General features: G+C 35.2%; 1 long non-coding RNA gene across 1 annotated transcript; it reads right to left on the bottom strand.

Annotated features, from left to right (window-relative positions):
• Nucleotides 1–4: 4 nt before the first annotated feature.
• LOC139356976 (uncharacterized) lies at nt 5–19,348 on the bottom strand. The gene is made up of 3 exons (XR_011609564.1): nt 19,206–19,348; nt 17,637–17,726; nt 5–59 (listed from the first exon to the last, which is right to left on the bottom strand). It is a non-coding gene; the product is annotated as an uncharacterized lncRNA (long non-coding RNA).
• Nucleotides 19,349–20,128: the final 780 nt, after the last annotated feature.

The raw sequence follows: 20,128 nt of genomic DNA, 5'->3' as shown, positions 1-20,128 counted from the left end.
CATGGAAATTTTTAGCAAGCAGAGCCCACAGGTCATCTCTTACTAGCTTCTCTGCTACCCTGGATGGAAAGGAAACAGAAGTAGAGAAGCATTATCCATCTATTTTGAAAATGCCTGGTCTGGGGAGAATGCCCACTGTCTATTTATTTTACATGATGGCCCCCACTCCTATTTTCATCAACCTACACTTCATATACTTCATGATATACCCGAGTGCAGCTTGTCATGGTTACCAGTGACTGATATGATTAAATATACAAAATCATTTTACCAGATGATAAAGGAAGCTACACTGTCTAAAAATTTCATATATCTAACGTGTTGTATAAACAGCCTAAATCCCTATACATTTTATAACTTCAGCAGTCTAAAGGTTAAAGCCTGTCAGTTGAATTTCACAAATTCCAGGAAGAAATGGGGAAGTAGCACCAACTCTTCATTGTATACCAGTGATCAAACATCTCCTCATTACACTTCAATATTGTTGCCTCTAAAGGTCACCATTGCTGAACATAATCACACAAAATCAAAGCTGCAAACTTTATATATCATGGAGGCAGTAAATAGCTTGGAGGTTTATTTTCTGGTGCCTGAACAACACTCTGAACCCGTGTATAAATTCCTAGGAACTGTCGCATGAGTCAAACATATTTGCAGTGCCTAACAATAGCTTCAATTAAATAAGTTTCCTGTAAAAATATTTTTTTCAGTCATTTCAGGTGAAAAATACAACTCGCTACCCACAAAGTAGTATAAGTCATTTTAATTTGTCTGTTTTAAATGAAATTACCTTTTCTTACCTTCCTGTAAAAGCATGTTTGATAATTATTTGTAAATAACCCTCCAAATGGAATATCCAAAAGTTTACTTAAAAGGGAAGTCATGAAGTTCATTTAGATAAAGCACTAGTATGCCCAATAATCACATATGCTCCTTGCTTTTTTCATTCATTGATTATGCTGCATGTCATTTGGACAACCTGTCACTTTGTAAGATCTGTGGATTCGAAGTAGAAGCCTAGTCCCATCAAAGCCACCATCAGTTCTAACTACGTCCATGCTTGGTCCTTGCATTTATTCTCTTTCAACAGCCAATATTTTCTTTTGACCATACAGCTTATATCGTTTCATTTCCACAGACGAGCCTAAAACTCTCCAGTGGCTTCTGATTATACTTAAAATTCAAACTGTTCACCATGGTCTACAGAGCCTTGCATAAACTGATCCCTGCATCACTCTGGTCTCAACTCCTAACATTCTTTTTATTTGCTTAAATTCCAGCGACACCAAATTCATTTGTGTTGAATGTGCCAAGGTCTTTGATGGCTGGAGATTTGCACTCTTATTGATTCCCCTGCGCAAGTGCATCCTGTTCCCAAATCTTGAAATGACTATTTCTCTTTTTTTTCTTCTCGTCTTCTCCAGAGTGCTCTCTTTTCAGGAAAACTGTTTCTCCCCACCAAAACCAATTACCTCCTATTCCTACAATCTCTTTTCATCCCATCCCCCTACATTATTTCAGTCATGGAACTTATAATCTGAAGTTGTCTAACTCAGACAATTTTTTTACTGGGTTGTTCTCTGTTTCTGCCTTCACTAGCGAAAAGGTCTGCTAGAAGCAGGTTCTTAGTCTATCTTTTTCAGCAGCATGTGGTAGAGATGCAATAAACAGATACAAATCCTCTTTAACTTACAGTGGGGCTCATCCTGATAAATCCATAATAAGTTGAAAATACTGCTACACTGAAAGAGCATTGAATACACGTAACCTACCGAACATCATAGCTCCATCTAACCTATCTTAAATGTGCTTAGAACAATTGTATTAGCCTACAGATGGAGAAAATCATCTGGCAACACAGTGCACTGTAGAATATATCTGTTGTTTATCCTTGTGATCATGTGGCAGACTGGAAGTAGCGGCTCACTGCTGCTGCCCAGCCTGAGAGAGAGTATCACAGCACTGTGCTACTCTCTTGGGCATATTGCTAGCCCAAGAAGAGATCAAAATTGCAAATTTGAAATATAGCTTTTAGTAAATGCATATTACTTTTATACTATTATAAAGTCAAAAAATCTATGCCAAACCACTGTAAGTCTGTGACTGTCTGTAGATCATCAAATGAATAAAATTTTAGGATGTTTTCATTGACAGAAATGTATGCCTTTAAAAATAGTTTACCATTTAAATATGGAAAAAAAATGACACTTCTGTATAAATAGATACAGCATGAGTGCAAAGTACACATTATATTTTGCACTATTATATATATAATCAGTAATTATTATTAATGTGGCATGATTAATTCAGTATATCGCTTTTCAGAAGGTCTGTGATTGTCACCATGTTATGATGAAAAACAATTTTTAATCAGATTCTTGATTTCTAATACAGTTTTCACTGAAAATGATAATAATCATGTTTGTTTTCCAGTACATAGCAAACACTATGAAGTATTTTAAAAAATCTTTTCCCTGTATTTAAATCAGAATATCCAATACTGAAGGAGCTGTACTGGTGATAAAATAATGTCTTTTGTTCTGACTTCTTGCCTTGTTAATGAAGAATTTAAGATGATCAGCTGCTATTTTCATATTGGAGCATTAAGTTGCCTACTTAAGAATTCAAAGGCCGGGCAAGGTGACTCATGCCTGTAGTCACACCACTTTTGGAACCTGAGGCAGAAGGATCACTTGAGCTCAGGAGTTCAAGACCAGCCTGGGCAACATAGCAAGACCGCGTCTCTTCTAAAAATCAAAAAAATTAGCCAGGTGTGGTGGCACGTGCGTATAGTTTTAGCCACTCAGGTGTCAAAGGCACCAGGATTGCCTGAGCATAGGAAGTGAAGGCCACCTGATCATGCCTCTGCACTCCAGCCTGGGCAATAGGGCAAAATCTGTTCTAAAAAAAACAAAACAAAACAGAAAAAACAGAGGAGCATCAATCCTAAAAAGAAATAAATAAAACAGTTCCATTTACTATAGCATGAAAAAAATGAAAAAAGATAAAGAACTTAAGAATAAATTTAACCAAAGGAGTACATAAATTGCACACTGAAAACTATAAAACACTGGTAAAATCAATTTTAAAAGATACAAGTAAATCTCATGCTCATGGATTGGAAGATTTAATATTATTAAAATGTTTATACTACCCACAACTACCTAAAAATTCAATGCAATCCCTATAAAACTCCCAATGACATTTTTTGTAAAAATAGAAAAAATATTCCTAATATTCATGTGGATTTTCAAGGGACCCCAAATAACCAAAACAACGTGGAAAAGAAGGAAAATGTGGAGGCCTCACACTTCCTGATTTCAAAGCATACAACAAAGCAACAGTAATCCAGATGATGTAGTACTGGCGTAAAGTTAAATATCTGGATCAATGGAACAGAGTAGAGAGGCCAGAAGCAAACCCTTATATATATGGTCAAATGATTTTCAACAAGGATGCCAACACTACACAATGGGGAAAGGACAGTATCTTTAACGAGTAGTATTGGAAAAACTGGGTATCCATTTGCAAAATAATTATTTTGCACCCTTAACGTTATACACAAAAATTAACTCAAAATGAGTGAAATATAAGCCCCAAAGCTACAAAACTCCTACAGCAAAACATAGAGGAAGAGTCTCAAGACATTGGATGTGACATAATTTTTTGGATATGACACATATGACAAAATCACAGGAAGCAAAAGAAAAAACAGATAAATGGGACTATATCAAACTAAAAACTATCAAAGGAAACAATCAATGGAGAAAAAAAGCAACCTATGGAATGTGAAAAAATATTTGCAAGTCATGTATTTGATAAAGGGTTAATACCCAGAATATATAAGGAACTTCTACAACTCCACCACAAAAAAACAAATTACCCAATTTAAAAATGGGCTAAGGACTTGAATAGACAATTCACCAAAGAAGACATACAAATGGCCAATAAGCCTATAAAAGATGCTCAACATCACTAATCATAAGAGAAATGCTAACCAAAATCACAATGAGATATCACTTCACACACATTAGAATTGCCACTATCAAAGGAACAGAAAATAACAAGTGCTGGTAAAGATGTGGAGAAATTACAACCCTTGTGCACTGTGGGTGGGAGTGTAAAATAGTGCAGCTATTATGGAAAACAGATTGGAGGTTCCTCAAAAAATTTAAAATAGAATTACCATGTAGCCAGTAATCTCAGTTCTGGGTATATATTTTGAATCCAAAATAATTCAAAGCAGGATCTCTAAGAGATATTTGCACACTCTTGTTAATTGCAGCATTATTCACAACAGCTAAAAGTGGAAGCAAACCAAATCTCCATCAACACATACATGGATAAAGAAAATGTGGTATATACACAATGGAGTGTTATGCAGCATTTTTAAAAGGAAATTCTGTCATATGCAACAATGTGAATGAACCCTTAGGACATATGCTAAGTGAAATGAACCAGTCACAGAAGGACAAATGCTATGCGATTCCACTTATACAAAGTATCTAAAGTAGTCCAAATCACAGAGACAGAAAGTAGACAGGTGGTTGCAAAAACTGGAGGAGAAGAAAGGAGAAATTAGTTTAATGGCTATAGAGCTTCAGTTTCACAAGATAATAAAGTTCTAGAGATCTGTCGCACAACAATGTAAATATACATAACGCTACCACCTTGTACACTTAAAAATTGTTAAAATGATAAAATTTATGTTATGTGGTTTTTACCACAAGAAAAATAATAATGATTCAAGGAAAAGCTTTCTAGCTTTATTTCCTGTAGCTTACCACAGAAATAAGCGTACTTCATGAAGTAATTGCTTCTGATCAGTTTTCTGCACTCTTCTTTTTGATGAAAAGTTTGAAAAAATTAGAGACCAGGAGTCACTAAAAAGAATTTTCATCAAGGAACACTATCAAATAAAAATTACAAGGGAAGAGAACTAAAAATAAAAGATAAGATTGTTTTCCACATTAAGATGCTACTTCCCACAGCCATATCCACGGGCTTATCGGTAACTTTAATGTACATAAGTTATGCTGTGTGCACAGCATGTTAATGAAAGAAATGAGTGATTAGCAAGTTTAAGTAAAAACAGCTTATGACCAAAATTATTCAGATATTTCTTTCCATTTTTATTTCAAAGAGGATGTTCTCATTTATTCCACTCATTTATGGTTTATTTCCAAGTACCTTCAAAAGAGACTCCTGAAAAGTCTAATTGAGGGATATCAACTAATAAACTTCTGTTCAAAATATGTAAAACGGTTGTCCTCTCTATTCTTTTGATTGTAACATTAGATTCCATTATCACTTAACAGAGGTCTAAAAAACTGTTTTGTCTGAGCACAGACTGGTTTTCAGTTTACATTTCTCTGTGTGTGTGTGTGTGTGTGTGTGTGTGTGTGTGTGTGTGTGTGTGTGGTGTATGCATGTGTGTATTTGTTACTGTTGTTTAATACTTTATTGGATATAGGTCCACACCTGTGTATGGATTACTCCAATTCGAGGAACTTTGTTTCCCTTGATTTTTCATCCTTTATTCACTTCACATAGTGAACAGCGATTCAGGTCCAAACTCCCTGTGAGACAGGAATTTCTTCAGAGCAGTGGGACTGGCACATTTCTCACGTACAGCTTCTTGTGTCTCTGTTACATCCAGGACACATGCAGTTTGCAGCTTCACGGGCAGACAAGTCTCTCAATGTAGGTATATAAGTGAATTCCAAATAGAGGCAGATGACGGGTTTCTTACAACTTTTGACTTCTTCGCGCACTGATTCTGTTCAGCCTAATGACTTAATCTGAACATTACATTTCCCACTGCTGCTGAACATTATTTCATGGAGTTATGTAGTTTTATGTTTCTTCTCTTATTTATGTTTGTTTGGGGAATTTGTGAAATGCTTTTTGATCTGCAATGAGATGAGGGTTTTTTATATTGCAAAATAATGGGACTACATGCTGCATGAACTACCTTATCTTTTGTTCATTTCGCCCATTTTATTATACCCATTGTAGCCAATAAATATGTCAACATGCTCTCATGTGAAACCTGTCAGATCTGTGAGGCATGACTTCCCATCATTGGATAGAAATCTAAAACCAAATTTATCCCTGAAAAGAAATGAATGATAGGCTAAAGTATTTAAAATAAACTAGAAAATGGTAGCAACAATTTTCTTAAATGGACATATTTAAACAATGAACACATTCTTTTCTACTTTGGACTTATTAAGAAGTTTCAATCTAAAAAGAAATATTCAAAGTAAGTACTACAATCTGCAGGTGAAATGGTTGCTGCTATAATCTCCTAGAGTTTAAGGCCTATTACCTCAAGCTTATGATCTCTTTAAATCACTACAAAGCAATGACAAAACAACATCAGTGATCTCTCTAAAGCTGCACTATCCAATACAGGAACCACCAGCTATTTAAATCAAACTTTAATTAAAATTAAAATTAAATTAGAATCACATTAGCTATATTTCAACCACTCAGTATGTGGCTAGTGGCTACCATATTGGTTATTTCCTTCATCTCAGAAAGCTCAGTTGGTTAGAACTGCTCAAAATCATTATGTATACACATTTGCCATCATTTTTAGTCTTGGAAAATGTGTTCCACAGTGAAATTGCTAAATGCCACTTGTCTCAACCTGCACCTGCCCAATTTTACAAAGAATTTTAAGAAATCTCTAATTTGAGATAAATGACTAGTGAGAGGCTGCATTGTGAAACACAAGAGACACTTTCCTGGTTTAAGGATCCCAAAATATCCTTTAGAAAAGATCTAATAATTCCTTTTAGACAATTGTTAGGTACTCTAGTCTTTGTTTTTGTGAATTTCAATGAATTTTAGGAGTAGGCAGTAAACTTGTTTTCCTATTAAATGTTTAGAAGGACTTTAAATATTACTGAAACCTCTAGTAGTAAGGAATTAAAACATCATGCTCTGTTCAATCACTACCATATCTTAATAATTTGAGTGTTAACTCCTTTTCTCTACCAGAAAACCACCCCTTAAGCAATAATTCACCACCTTAATTAAAGACAGAAGTGCTTTCTTTTATAGAAAGAGTAAGGGGAATTTTATCAGTCCAAAATAAAATGGTGGAGGTATTAGTGATTAGGAAAAGGAATATTTTAACGCAAGGACAATGAGAGATAAAAAGAGAAATAAGATTTTCTAACTGTGTGGGTAAAGCTGGTGTACATCACTCAAAGGAAATTATTTCTCCCAAGGCAAATTTACAGCCCTGGTCCCCAGGGCCACTCTTCCTTCTACTCTAGGACTCACACAGCAACACACATATAAACTGTAGGTAGTTGGATTATTACCTCCCAGTCACTGTTCAGTCAGACACTTAAGTACAAATAGAAACCATGAATAGTGGCTTATACTGTCTACCTCAGGGTACATGTCCTGTCAAAGTTTAGAGGAAGACTCTACTCAAGACCACCCCACACAGTAATACAGGTTGGGCCGTGCACACACTTTTAAAGCAACTCTAACTCTCCAGTTCTGCTTGCCTGGGAACATACCCAACAATGGTTCCTAAGTGGAAACTGACATTTAAGGAATCTAAGTTTAAAGATGAGATAATTTTGAGCTTGACTTGGATAGTTTGTTATATTTGTGTTTTTTCAAAGACCTATTTGTATGAATATTTTCACTGCTGGTAAAAACCTTTACCATTGGTTAGCAATTTAGCCTTTTAGGAAGGCCGTGAGGTGCAGTAGAATCACACCTATTCAAAATCTCAATCAATTCCTGCCACTTACAGGTTCAGTAATCTTGAGTAAATCTCTTAACCCATCTGAAACTTAACATCTTCCTCTAGAAAGGTGAGCTCTTTGGCTTCAAAAGAGTTCTAAGAGTAGTATGAAACTATATATGTTGAAAATGCAGTATGTGTAATTCGTACTAAAAACAAGTTAATTTTCTCAGTTATTTGCACAATGCTCTAAAATTGCTTGTATTCCTTCTTCCTTCAAGCACTGTTTGTTTTATTTTCTTCTCTCCAGGTTATTGTCATTAGGTCATACTTTTTCAATCCAATCATACTTCTCCAAGACTATCCACTTCACCACACCTAGCAAGAAGATTCTATAATAATAAAACCTTTTGGAGAGTGTGTATGTTTCTCTCTCTCTGTTTTAGGGTTGGGGTGTCACTCTGTTGCTCAGGCTGGAGTGCAGTGGCATGATCATAGCTCACGGCAGCCTCAAACTCCTGGACTCAAGCGATTCTCCTGCCTCATCCTCCCGGGTAGTAGCTGGGACTACAAGCATGCGCTGCCACACTTGGCTAATTTTTTTTTTTTTTTAAGAGATGGTGGCAGGGGGCAGTCTTGTTTTGTTGTCCAGCCTGGTCTCGAACTCCTGCCCTTAAGCAATCCTCCCACCTCGACCGATCTCCCAAAGTGCTGGGACTATAGGCATGAACCACTGTAGCCAGCCAAGTGTTTCTGTCTTGACTAGCAAAAACTGCCCCATCCCTTGGTCTAGTTGGTCACTAGAGAGGAGGTGGATCAGTTGCTGTAGGAGGCTCAATCTTTTTTTTTTAATAAACATTTATTTTTATTTACAATTATCTAATTTCTTTATTTTTATTTTTTTAATTTTTAATTTTATTTTAAGTTCTAGGGTACCTGTGCACAACATGCAGGTTTGTTACATATGTATATATGTGCCATGTTGGTATGCTGCACCCATTAACTCATCATTTATGTTAGGTATGTCCTAATGCTATCCTTCCCCTCTCCCCCAAGCACTGTTATTTTTGATAACATACCATAAATATAGCACTTGCAAAGTTATTTACTTATAATAATATTAGATTCTCTTATTGTACACATTTTCAGATGAGGAACCTGAGGCAGAGTGGGGGATAAGTAACGTACCTACACAGACCTTGTTCAAAACAGAGCTATATGTGTTGAAATCGAGAATTTGAACTCGAGTTTCCAATTCCAAAGCTATGGTTTATGCAGCTTCTCAGTACAAGGAAATTTGAGATTTAGTTTAGCAGATGTGTAGGCAAGATCCTAAGAAAGGGATCACTTGTCCCAAATAAGGTAGAAACTGTCTTGCAAATTAACATTCACTTCTGACTTATCAAATGGAACCTCTCTGATGTTGAAGCCATGGAGTATGTCTAATTGTCTAATTCATACCTATTTCTCCATCAGCTAGCTCAGTGCCTAGCTGACTCTCATTAAATATCTCTCTTTCTCTCTCTCTTTTTTTTTTTTTTTTTTGAGGCAGAGTCTCACTCTGTCACCCAGACTGGAGTACAGTGGTGCAGTCATAGCTCACTGCAGCCTCAATCTTCTGGGCTCAGTGGTCTTCCCACTTTGGCCTCCCAAAGTGCTGGGATTATAGGCATGAGCCACCACACCCAGCCCAAATGTTTCTTAAATTGACATAAAACATTTTCTGCTACTTCTTTAGGGATAATTACTGAAACACATGGATATCTATAGTGTCTCTTTTTTCTAAAATATGAACATTTCTTCGGGGATTGCTTTAAAAATTAAATGTTAAATAATGAAGAATATACATAAACACACACAAACACCCATGCACATGTGTATATTTCCATCATATGGCCATACATTTTAATTCTATAACAAGTATTAAAAGAAACAGAATAATTTCTATTTTGCTTAGCAGCAAACTAATTTTTAAAAATTGCTTTTGAAATTTCAATTTCTGATTTGTTTCCATATAAGCAGTTTCCCCCTCTTATTTCCTGAAAGAGTATTGAGTTTGTAGTAAATCAACAACAAAATTAAAATTTGGCCACCACCTGCCAGAATTCTCACTTTGCAACATGAAGGCTCCAAGGAGATGAAAAATTCAAGGTTAATAAGATTATCACCATCTCTTTTTTTTTGTATACATGTATCTAAATCTGTGCCTCCCAGCCTTTCTTCACTGAGCAGAAGATTATAATCATTGCTAAAGTCTCAGGTTTTTGCTTCTCTGCACAAAAATGAAATCAGTGGTGTGTAGCTGAATGCATTCCAGATAGCAATAGCATACCATTAGCATATCAGTGACAGCAACAAAAAAAAAATACATGAAAACAAAAACATTGCATACAAATGGAGATGTGTAAGAGTTTTCTACAAAAGAGAAACTGTTTTCCTTGTTGCTTTTTGAATGGGTCTTTAAATTATAGTTACGACAGGGCCAAAGCTTTCAAAACCTGGACATCTTAGGAAATAAAATAGGAGACTAGAAACTGAGAAATCGAGATCCCATACTGTTAAGTCACCCTGTGTTCTAGACCATATATCCTTCCAGTGCTCCAAACTTTATTACCTATCTGACCAAGGCTAAAATTTGTATTTATTTAGCAGTAAGTAACAGACTCCCAGTGAAACCTACAGTTTGCCTTATAAAAATGCACATGGGTACAGTCCAACCAGTAAGGTATTTTTTCTATCTGTTTTACTCTCTATCTCCCAATAAATTAAGATACAAGAAAATTATTATTCTCGTATATACCAGATGAATTTGTATAGACTAATACTGAAACTAACAACATATACATATATGTATATTCCATTATTCTATGAAATGTACATATATGTATATTCTATTATGTGTCTATTCATACATGCATATTCTACTAGAATATATATGTTCTATTAGAATATGTACATGTATACATGGAGACAAAGACACAGAGTTAGACTCAAACACAATAAAATTTTTTTCTCACTCTCTAGTAGTTCAAGACAGACATCTTCTTTATCAACAGTGAGTTGTCTTTTACATGGTGATTCAGTTGATAATCTTTCCATCTTGTGGCTCCCTGGTCTCCTAGATATCTTATCATCATCTCCATTCACTAGGCAGAAGAGGACAGAGTGTGGAGGAGCCCATATAGGAAGTTTTGTGGGCCTTGCCTGGAGCTATCACTCACAGTTCATGGGTTACAATGAAGTCACACACCCATACCTAACTGCAAGACAGGCTTAGAAATGTAGCTTAGCTCTGTGTCCAGGAAAAAGAAGAAACATATTTTGGTGAACAGTTAGCAATATCTACCATATCAAAATTTTCTGTATCTTGCCTGACATAAATTATTGTAATTCTCTTCTAACATTTTCTTCAGCATGGGAAGTCACACTTTCTAAATCAAAGACACGCCACTGAGAAATAAAATGTGACTCATGCTATTTACTACTCCCTTAGAACCATACCAAGCCATTCTGTCCTGCTGTGGTTTGATCTCCATACTGCTTTCCTTATATGAATTCTGAAAGTTATATTATCAGCTTGGGCTTTTGTTTGCGTGTGTTTTCTTACTAGATCAAAAGATTAAAAGAATAACTATGATTTCATTCATTAACTATAGGAATTTATACATCTTACTTTATACAGGATTTCTTTCAGAAATAACATCAAAGAAGAAATTAGAATCTGTTTTTGAAAAATGCAAGACTTATCTGTCTGTACTTCTAACAAATAAACAAGGACTAAGAAAATATTGATCATGTCATACGAAAGCCATAAAAGAAAAAGCCTCTCTCCAAGTGGCATACATAGTTTATGACAAACCTTTAACCTGAAACTAAATACATCTCTAAAAATTAGCAGCATTTTCTAGGTGTGAGCGTGACCCACTTTAATCAGCACACAGAAGAAATTTTTATGAAGTCAGAATGTTTTTATGCTAGTACATTTCCCTTTAGCTAATTAGACTTTATTTCTGAACCTATGACGCGTGCTCTAAAAATTCCAAACTATTCATAAAATATATTTGAAGAACAGATTGAGGTTTCATTATTTATAACTCAGTCAAGATACCAAACTGGCTAGATTGTAAACCTGCTGATACAGTAGCTTTTCTTCACCACTCTGAGTTGTTGCTACTCAAGTTTCTAATTTATGTGCAAATTGAATTTGCCTAATGTATATAGTAAGCTCTTTTTTCTTTCTACTTTTTTAGCAGTTTCCCGTGCACTGTGATTTAAAATGCTTTTTTTTTTTTTTGCATCTGATGAAAAGATGAGTATACCAAATAGATTTACTTATTTTCGTTGTTTTTCATGTTACTCCTCATACACCTCACCCAGAGACTAAAGCAATTTTCTATCATGAATTAAATATTCATCAGGAAGCAGTCTCCTATGCCCTGCCCAGATTTAACTTAGCGCAGAACTGCTGCTACAGCGTGTGTTGACAGCATGGAAATCAAGACTTCAGGATTCTGTTTTCAATATTAGTTCTAGCCTTCTCAGTCTGATGACTTGCTACTTTCGTGCATGTACATTCTTTGAAAGGAATACAAAATTCCTTTAGGGTGGATTCACCTAATTTTATTGCACTTTTGCTTTAGTAGGCACTATCTAAGAAACTGAAAATCAAAGACAAATAAAATGGTCATTGTCCTAGGGGAGTGCACAGTCCAGCAAATAAGATGGTCATGTAAACAAATCACCCTTATACCAATAATTATCAACCTTTCAGTGTTCTAGGAATACTTTCAACTGCCAAAGACATGGGCTGGATATTTACAAAGAGTAAAAGCCTCAAAACATATCAGAAATGATTTCCAACATGTCACTCCTAGTGAATAACAATTTTTGCAGGACTCTAGGCAAATTTTAATTCTCTCTCTATTTGCTTGGTAACGATAGCATTCTGTTGCTGTTTCAATAGACTGCCCCGACCATATTCTTTTACATATTCACTAGAAAATGTTAGCAGACATTCTGGTAAACATGGAAGTCTTTTATGAGCCTGGGCCACCTACCTACAAGAAAAAAAAAAAAATGTGTCTTGAATGGTGATGAACACAACAAATACATTTTTATTATGTTTGGGTCATTGTAAATCTGAGATCTGCTTGTTATCACTGTCTAACCTACTCTAATTCAACATACATAACCTCTTATTCCTACATTTTTTGCTATTTTATTTATCTTTTCTCAAGCAAGCACTAAGGGAACATAAGAAAGAAGCTAAATAACATTCACAAAAGAAGTATTCTCTACCTGAGCATTAAGATCCTTCTTCCTCAAAAAGTCAGCTACATACTTCTCCTTTACACCTTCTGGACAACAACCTCCTTATCAATAATCTTAATCACTTTAAGTCCCTGACCCTCTATAAATTGTTAGCCACTGTCCATTGATCAGTGTAGGTTCATACTTCTCATCTGATATCTTACTCCAGAATAAAGGAGACAACTAGCAGTACTGCTTCTAATTCTAGACCTGAGATATCCACTAGGCCTAATTTCCCTTCCCCACTACCCTGTGTTGGGGTGTAATGTAGTCATAGTCTGCTTCAGGGCAATGCTGTCTTTAAACTAGGTTAAATTTTCTTATTCCTTCTTGTGGACTTTTTGTAGAAAACCACCTATGAACAATTAATAATCCAAACAGTAAATTAAGAAAATAATTCAATTTACAATAGCATGTCCCCCAGCCAAAAACAACAAAAACATTTAGGAATTAATATAACTGAGGAGGCAAAAGACTTGTATAGTAAAAAATACAAAATGTTCCTTAAATATATTAAAGAAAACATTAATAAATTGTAAAAAAAAAATCCTGTGATAAATAAGTTGGAAGACTTGATATTGTTAAGATGTTAATACTCCCCAAGGCAATCTACAGATTGAATGTAATCCCTATAGATATCCCAATGAATTTTTGCAGAAATAAAAAATGCATTCTAAAATTCATATCAAATTCCAAGGGACCACATATAGCCAAATCAATCTTCTAAAATAACAAAGTTGAAAGTTGTTAGTGTCTTTATTTCAAAGTTACAGTAATCAAAATAGTGTGATACTGGCATAAAGGTAGACATAGAGGAATATGGTAGTTCATAGACTATTATTCACAATAGTCAAAAAGTGGAACCAACCAACTTCCCATTGATGGATAAATGAATAAACCAACTGTCATATATACATACAATGGAATATTATTCAGCCTTAAAACAGAATGAAACTCAGATACGTGCTACAATGTGGTTTAAATTTGAAGATATTATGCTAAGTGAAATAAGCCTGAGTCATAAAAGGACAAATACTGTATAATTCCATGTATATTAGGTGAATAGAACAGTCAAATTCAGAGACAGAAGGTAAAATGATGGTTGCCAAAAGCTTGGGGGAGAAGGCAATAGCAAACTATTGTTAAATGGGTATGGAGTTTCAATTTGGGAAGATGGAAATAGTTTTTGCGATGGAAAATAGGGATCGTTTTACAAAATGTGAATATATTTAACATTACTAAAATGTGCACCTAAAAATGTTTAAGATAGTCAATTTTACATGTTTTTTACCACAACTAAAAATTAAAAAGAGGGCCAAGTGTGATGGCTTGTGCCTGTAATCCCAGCACTTTGGGAAACCAAGGCGGGAGGACTGCTTGAGCCCAGTAGTTCAAGACCAGCCTGGGCAACATAGTGAGATCTCATCTCTACAAAATATTAAAAAATTAGCTGGGCATGGTGGCACATACCTATGGTCCCAACTACTTGGAGGCTGATACAAGAGACTCTCTTGAGTCCTAGAGTTTGAGGCTGCAGTGAGCCATGATTGTGCCACTGCACTTTAGCCTGGGCAACAGAGTGGGATCCTGTCTCTAATTAAATAAATAAAAGAGTTAGAATGGTAAATTTATTTCATGTATATTTTACCACAATTTAATAAATAAATATTATGAATAAGTCTATGCCTACAAGTTTGATAAGTTAGATGAAACGGACAGATTTCCTTTTTTTTTTTTTCTTTCTTTAATTGTAGAGGCAGGGTATCACTATGTTGCCCAGGCTGGTCTTAAACTTCTAGCCTCAAGCATTCCATCTGCCTTGGTCTCCCAAATCACTGAAATTACAGGCACGAGCCACCATACCTGGCTGACAAATTTCTTAAAAAACACAATCTACCAAAACTCACACAAAGATATACATAGGCCTATTCAAGTTACCAGTTTATTTAAAAACTTGAATCAATAATTAACAGAAAACACCAGCCCAGGTAGTTTCACTGTTAAGTTCTACCAAACATTTAAAGAAATAATACCAACACTCTATAATCTCATCCAGAAAATAGAAGCAAAAGAAACATTTCCTGACTCATTTTATGAGGTCAGCCTTACACTAATGTCAAAAATTGACAAAGACAATACAAGAAAGGAAAATTACAGACTAAAGTTTCTCATGAACATAGGTATACAAATACACACACACTATATATATATACACACACACACACACACAAGACTGAAAACAACAATATTTAAAATGAATTATACAACACATCCAGTTGTGACTTATTCCAGGTATGCAATGCTGGTTCAACATTTCAAAAATTAATTAAATGTAATCCATCACGCCAATGGGCTAACCAAAAAAATAATATGATCATTCAATAGATGAAGAAAAAAACATTCGAGAGACTCATGACCCATTCATGAGAAAATATCTCAACAAACTGGAAATAGAAGGGAACTTCCTCAACTTGATTAAAAAAAATCTATAAAACACCTGTAGCTAACATCATATTTAATTGTGAAAAACTACATGTTTTGCCCTAAGATCAGAATCAAGACAAGGATTTCCCTTCTCACCACCCCTACTCAACATCATACTAGAAGTCCTTGCTAATGCAATAAGACAAGAAAATAAAATGAAAGGTACAAAGTTTGGGATGTGAAGTTGGCAGATGATACAATTGTCTACATAGAAAATCCCAAAAACTGGACCAAAAAACTCTTGGAAAAAATAAGTAATTATTGTAAGGTTTCAGAACGTAATGTTAATAATATACAAGTCACTTACTTTCCTATATATCATTAACGAGCAATTGGAATTAAATTTAAAACACAACATTTACATTAGCAACACCAGAAATGAAATACTTAGGTATAACTCTCATAAAATATGTGCCAGGTCATACAGAAAAAAACTACAAATTCTAATTAAAGAAATCAAAGATCTATGGCTGAACACTGTGGCTCACATCTGTAATCCTTGAACTTTGGGAGTCTGAGGCAGCAGGGTCACTTAAAGCCAGGAGTTCAAGACCAGTTTGGGCAACATAGCAAGACTTCAATCTCTACAAAAAATTTAAACATGATCCAGGCATGGAGATACATGCCTAGGATTAGATGTAATCCTAGCTGCTGGGGAGGCTGAGATGGGATGATCACTTAAGCCCAGGAGTTTGAGGTTGCAGTAAGCTATGAATGCACCACTGCACTCCAGGCTGGGCAAAAGAGCAAGACCTTGTCTCTAAAAAAAATTTTGGAAAAAAGAAAGAACCAAAGATCTGAATAAATTGAGATATAGTCCATGTTCATAGATGAAAGATTTGGATTTATTAAATGTCAGTTATTCACAATTTGAACTATAGATTCAAAGCTATCCCAACCAAAATCCCAGACAGTTATTTTGTGGATATTGACAAATTGATTCTAGAATTCTATCAAAAGATAAAAGACCTAGAATTGCTAATATAATAATGAAGAAGAAAAAGTCAGAGGGTTGACACTAACCAACTTCAAGACTTACTGTAGATCTACAGTGAGTAAGACAGTGTGGTATTGGTAGAAGAACAGACAAATAGATCAATTGATCAGTTGGTCAATAGCTCAATGGACCAGAATAAAGAACTCAAAATTAGGGCCTGGTCCAGTGGTTCAAGCCTGTAATCCCAGCACTTTGAGAGGTCAAGGCAGGCAGATCACTTGAGGTCAGAAGTTTGAGACCAGCCTGGCCAACACGGTGAAACCCCATCTACTAAAAATACAAAAAATTAGCCAGGTGTGGTGGCAGGTGCCGCAGTCCCAGCACTTTGGGAGGCCGAGGCAGGAAAATCACTTGAACCCAGGAGGCAGAGGTTGCAATGAGCCAAGATTGTGCCACTGCTCTCCAGCCTAGGCAACAGAGCAAGACTCCATCTCAAAAACAAAACAAAACAAAAAACAGAAATATGCCACACAAATACTGTCAACTAATCTTTGGCAAAGGAACACAGTGGAGAAAGGATGGTCTTTTCAGCAAATAGGAATGGAACAACTGGACATCTACATACAAAAAATTAATCTGGATACATACCCTATACCTCTCACAAAAATAACTTAAAAGGGGTCTTAGACCTAAATGCAAATGCAAAATCAAAACAAAATGCAAAACTATAAAACTCCTAGAAGATAAAATGAGAAAAATAATTCTAGGTGACCTTGGGTTTGGCAATGATTTTTCAGATGTAACACCAAAAGTACAATTCATGACAGAAAAAAATTGGATACCTTGAACATTAAAATTAAAAACTTCTGCTCCATCAAAGACATTGTTTAGAGAATGAAAAGACAAGTCACAGACTGGGAGAAAAAATCTTTGCAAAACACATATCTAATAAAGGACTTATAATCAAAATAGCTAAAGAATGCTTAAAACTCAACAATAAGCAAACAACCAACCCAATTTAAAAAATGTGCAAAAGATCTGAACCTCACCAAAGATATACAGATGGCAAATAAGCATATGAAAATATGTTCAACATTATTTATCATTAGAAATTTGCAAATTTAAAAAACAATAAGATACCATTACGCGTTTTCAAATGACTGTAATGAAGGAAGAAGTTTTTATACTTACAGATCCCTAGAAACAGCAGGCATATAGCATGCCATGCCATGCAGGACTGCATGGAGCAACACTAGGGTCAGTCATCAGGCAGAAGGAGCCCTGGGAAAGCATGAACAAAAACCTTCAGTGTGGTTTTCACAGGAAGAAATGGGCCAGGTAAAATAAGCAGGTTAAGGATCAGCTAGTTTGAATAATTTTAATGGGCTCTGGGGTATAGGAGCTGTCCCAAGTTGTCTGGTACTTGGGTTGGGTTGGTTAGGACAGGCAAATATTGGCTTATGTTTGAGAGTTCCATAAAGGTGGTGGCTGGGAATTATGGGTTTTAGATTGGTTGATTGGCATGTGAAAGGCACACTTGATAGCTCTAGGAATTAGCTAGTCCTCGGAGAAGCAGTCTCTCCCTAATTTGCAGGGTCCCAAGATGTCAAAGCATCATAAAATACAGAAAATAAAAAACAAAATTAATGCAACATGCCTACCAGCATGGCTAAAATTCAAAACACTGACAGTATCAAATGCCGGCAAGAATGAAGTGCAACAGGAATCTATTCGTCAGTGGAAATGCAAAATTTTACGGCCACTTTGGAAGATAATTTGGCAGTTTCTTACAAAGCTAAACATAAGCTTATCTTATGAACCACCAACCAAGCTGCCAGGTATTTACCTAAATTAGTTGAAATTTGTGTTTATACAAAACCTGTATATGAATTTATAACAACCTTATTCAAAATTGCCAAAAATTGGAAGCAACCAAGATGTCCTTCAACAGGTAAATGGATAAACAAAATGCTATATACCCATAAAATGGAATATTATTCAGTGATAAAAACAAATGAGCTATCAAGCCACAAAAAGACATGGAGGCCACTTCAGTGTATATTGCAAATGACAGAAGCTAGTGGGAAAAGGCCATATACTATATGATTCCACCACAGGACGTTCTGGAAAAGGCAAACTAGAGAAACAGTTAAGAACATCAGTGGTTATCAGGGATTAGGAGGTAGGGAAGAGAAGAAGGGATAAATGCATACAACATTTTTAGAATAGTAAAACTCTTCTCTACAATGCTGTAATGGTGGATACATGATTTTATGCATTTGTCAAAACTCATAAAATTATACAACACAAAGAGTGAACACTAAAAGAGTGAAACCTAATGTAAATAATGGACTTTAGTTAATATTAAGGTATCAATATTGATCCATCAACTGTATTAAATGTACTACATTAATGCAAGATATTAATAATAGGGGAAACTGTGTTGGCAGAAATGGAGTATGCAGGAATTCTATATTTTCTGTGCTATTTTTCTATAAAACTTAAAGCTACTCAAAAACATGTATTTTAAAAAGTGAAAAGGCAAGCATAACACTGGAGATATCACATTTCATATAGCTGACAAAAGATTAATATCGAAAATATTTGAAAACCATAAATTTATAAGAAAAAGAAACTTTGTTCAGAAGAAAGGAGGAGATATGAACAGGAAATTCACAGAAAAGAAACCAAAAAGGTCAATCTATGTATTGAACTGAGCTGTAGTACTCAAAATAACAATAAAATTGATATAGTTCTTACCGATCCAAATTTAAAAGTTGGACAATTTCAAATGGTGGTAAGACTGTGGAGCACAAGGAAGTCTCACACACAGTTTTTAGGCACGTAGATTGAAGCATTTGCCTTGGCAAGATCCAGTTATTTAGAACTTGTGCGTATCATTCAACACAGCAACTGCACCTGCTGGAATAAATCCAAGAGAAATTTTACACATGCACAAAATGAGATACATATTAAAATATTCATTGCAACATAGCTGGTAATAGTGAAAATAAAGAAAATAATAAATAATAAAATATACACAATGGAATATTACAAAATATTTTTAGGTAAGTGACCTCGAGCTACATGTATTAACAAGAATAAATCCCTAGAACAATATTGAGTGAAAAAAGCAAAATTTTACGTAAATAACAATGTTTAAACTTATGCAAAATGATTATTTATGATACATATATATGTAGTAATAAAATAAAAACATGAATGGAAATAGTAAATTGCCAATTTGGGGGCAGCAATTGCTTCTGAAAAGAAAGAGAAGAGAGATTGGAGAAAGTTGTGCAAGAAGCTTCCACCACACCTGTAATGATTTATTTCTTTAAATAAAATCTAAAGCAAATACTGGCAAAGTGTCAAGATTTTTTTAAAGTTGGGTATGGGTACAAGACTGTTCTCTTTGTTGCTATATTCTTCTGTATATTTAAAATGCTTTAATTAGTAAAAGAATAAGTATATAATAAGTCAGCTCCATTATGTTTATCTTAAAGATGAGAAAGAAACAGTGAGTGAAAGATGTTGGTTGGGACAAAAAGCTCTTAAGAACAACCCTCGGCTGGGCGCGGTGGCTCAAGCCTGTAATCCTAGCACTTTGGGAGGCCGAGATGGGCGGATCACGAGGTCAGGAGATCGAGACCATCCTGGCTAAAACGGTGAAACCCCGTCTC

The sequence above is a fragment of the Macaca nemestrina genome, chromosome 11, assembly GCF_043159975.1.
Source record: "Macaca nemestrina isolate mMacNem1 chromosome 11, mMacNem.hap1, whole genome shotgun sequence".
Classification (NCBI taxonomy): Eukaryota; Metazoa; Chordata; class Mammalia; order Primates; family Cercopithecidae; genus Macaca; species Macaca nemestrina.
Note: the sequence above shows the minus strand (reverse complement) of the source record. Positions and strands in the feature narration are given on the sequence as shown.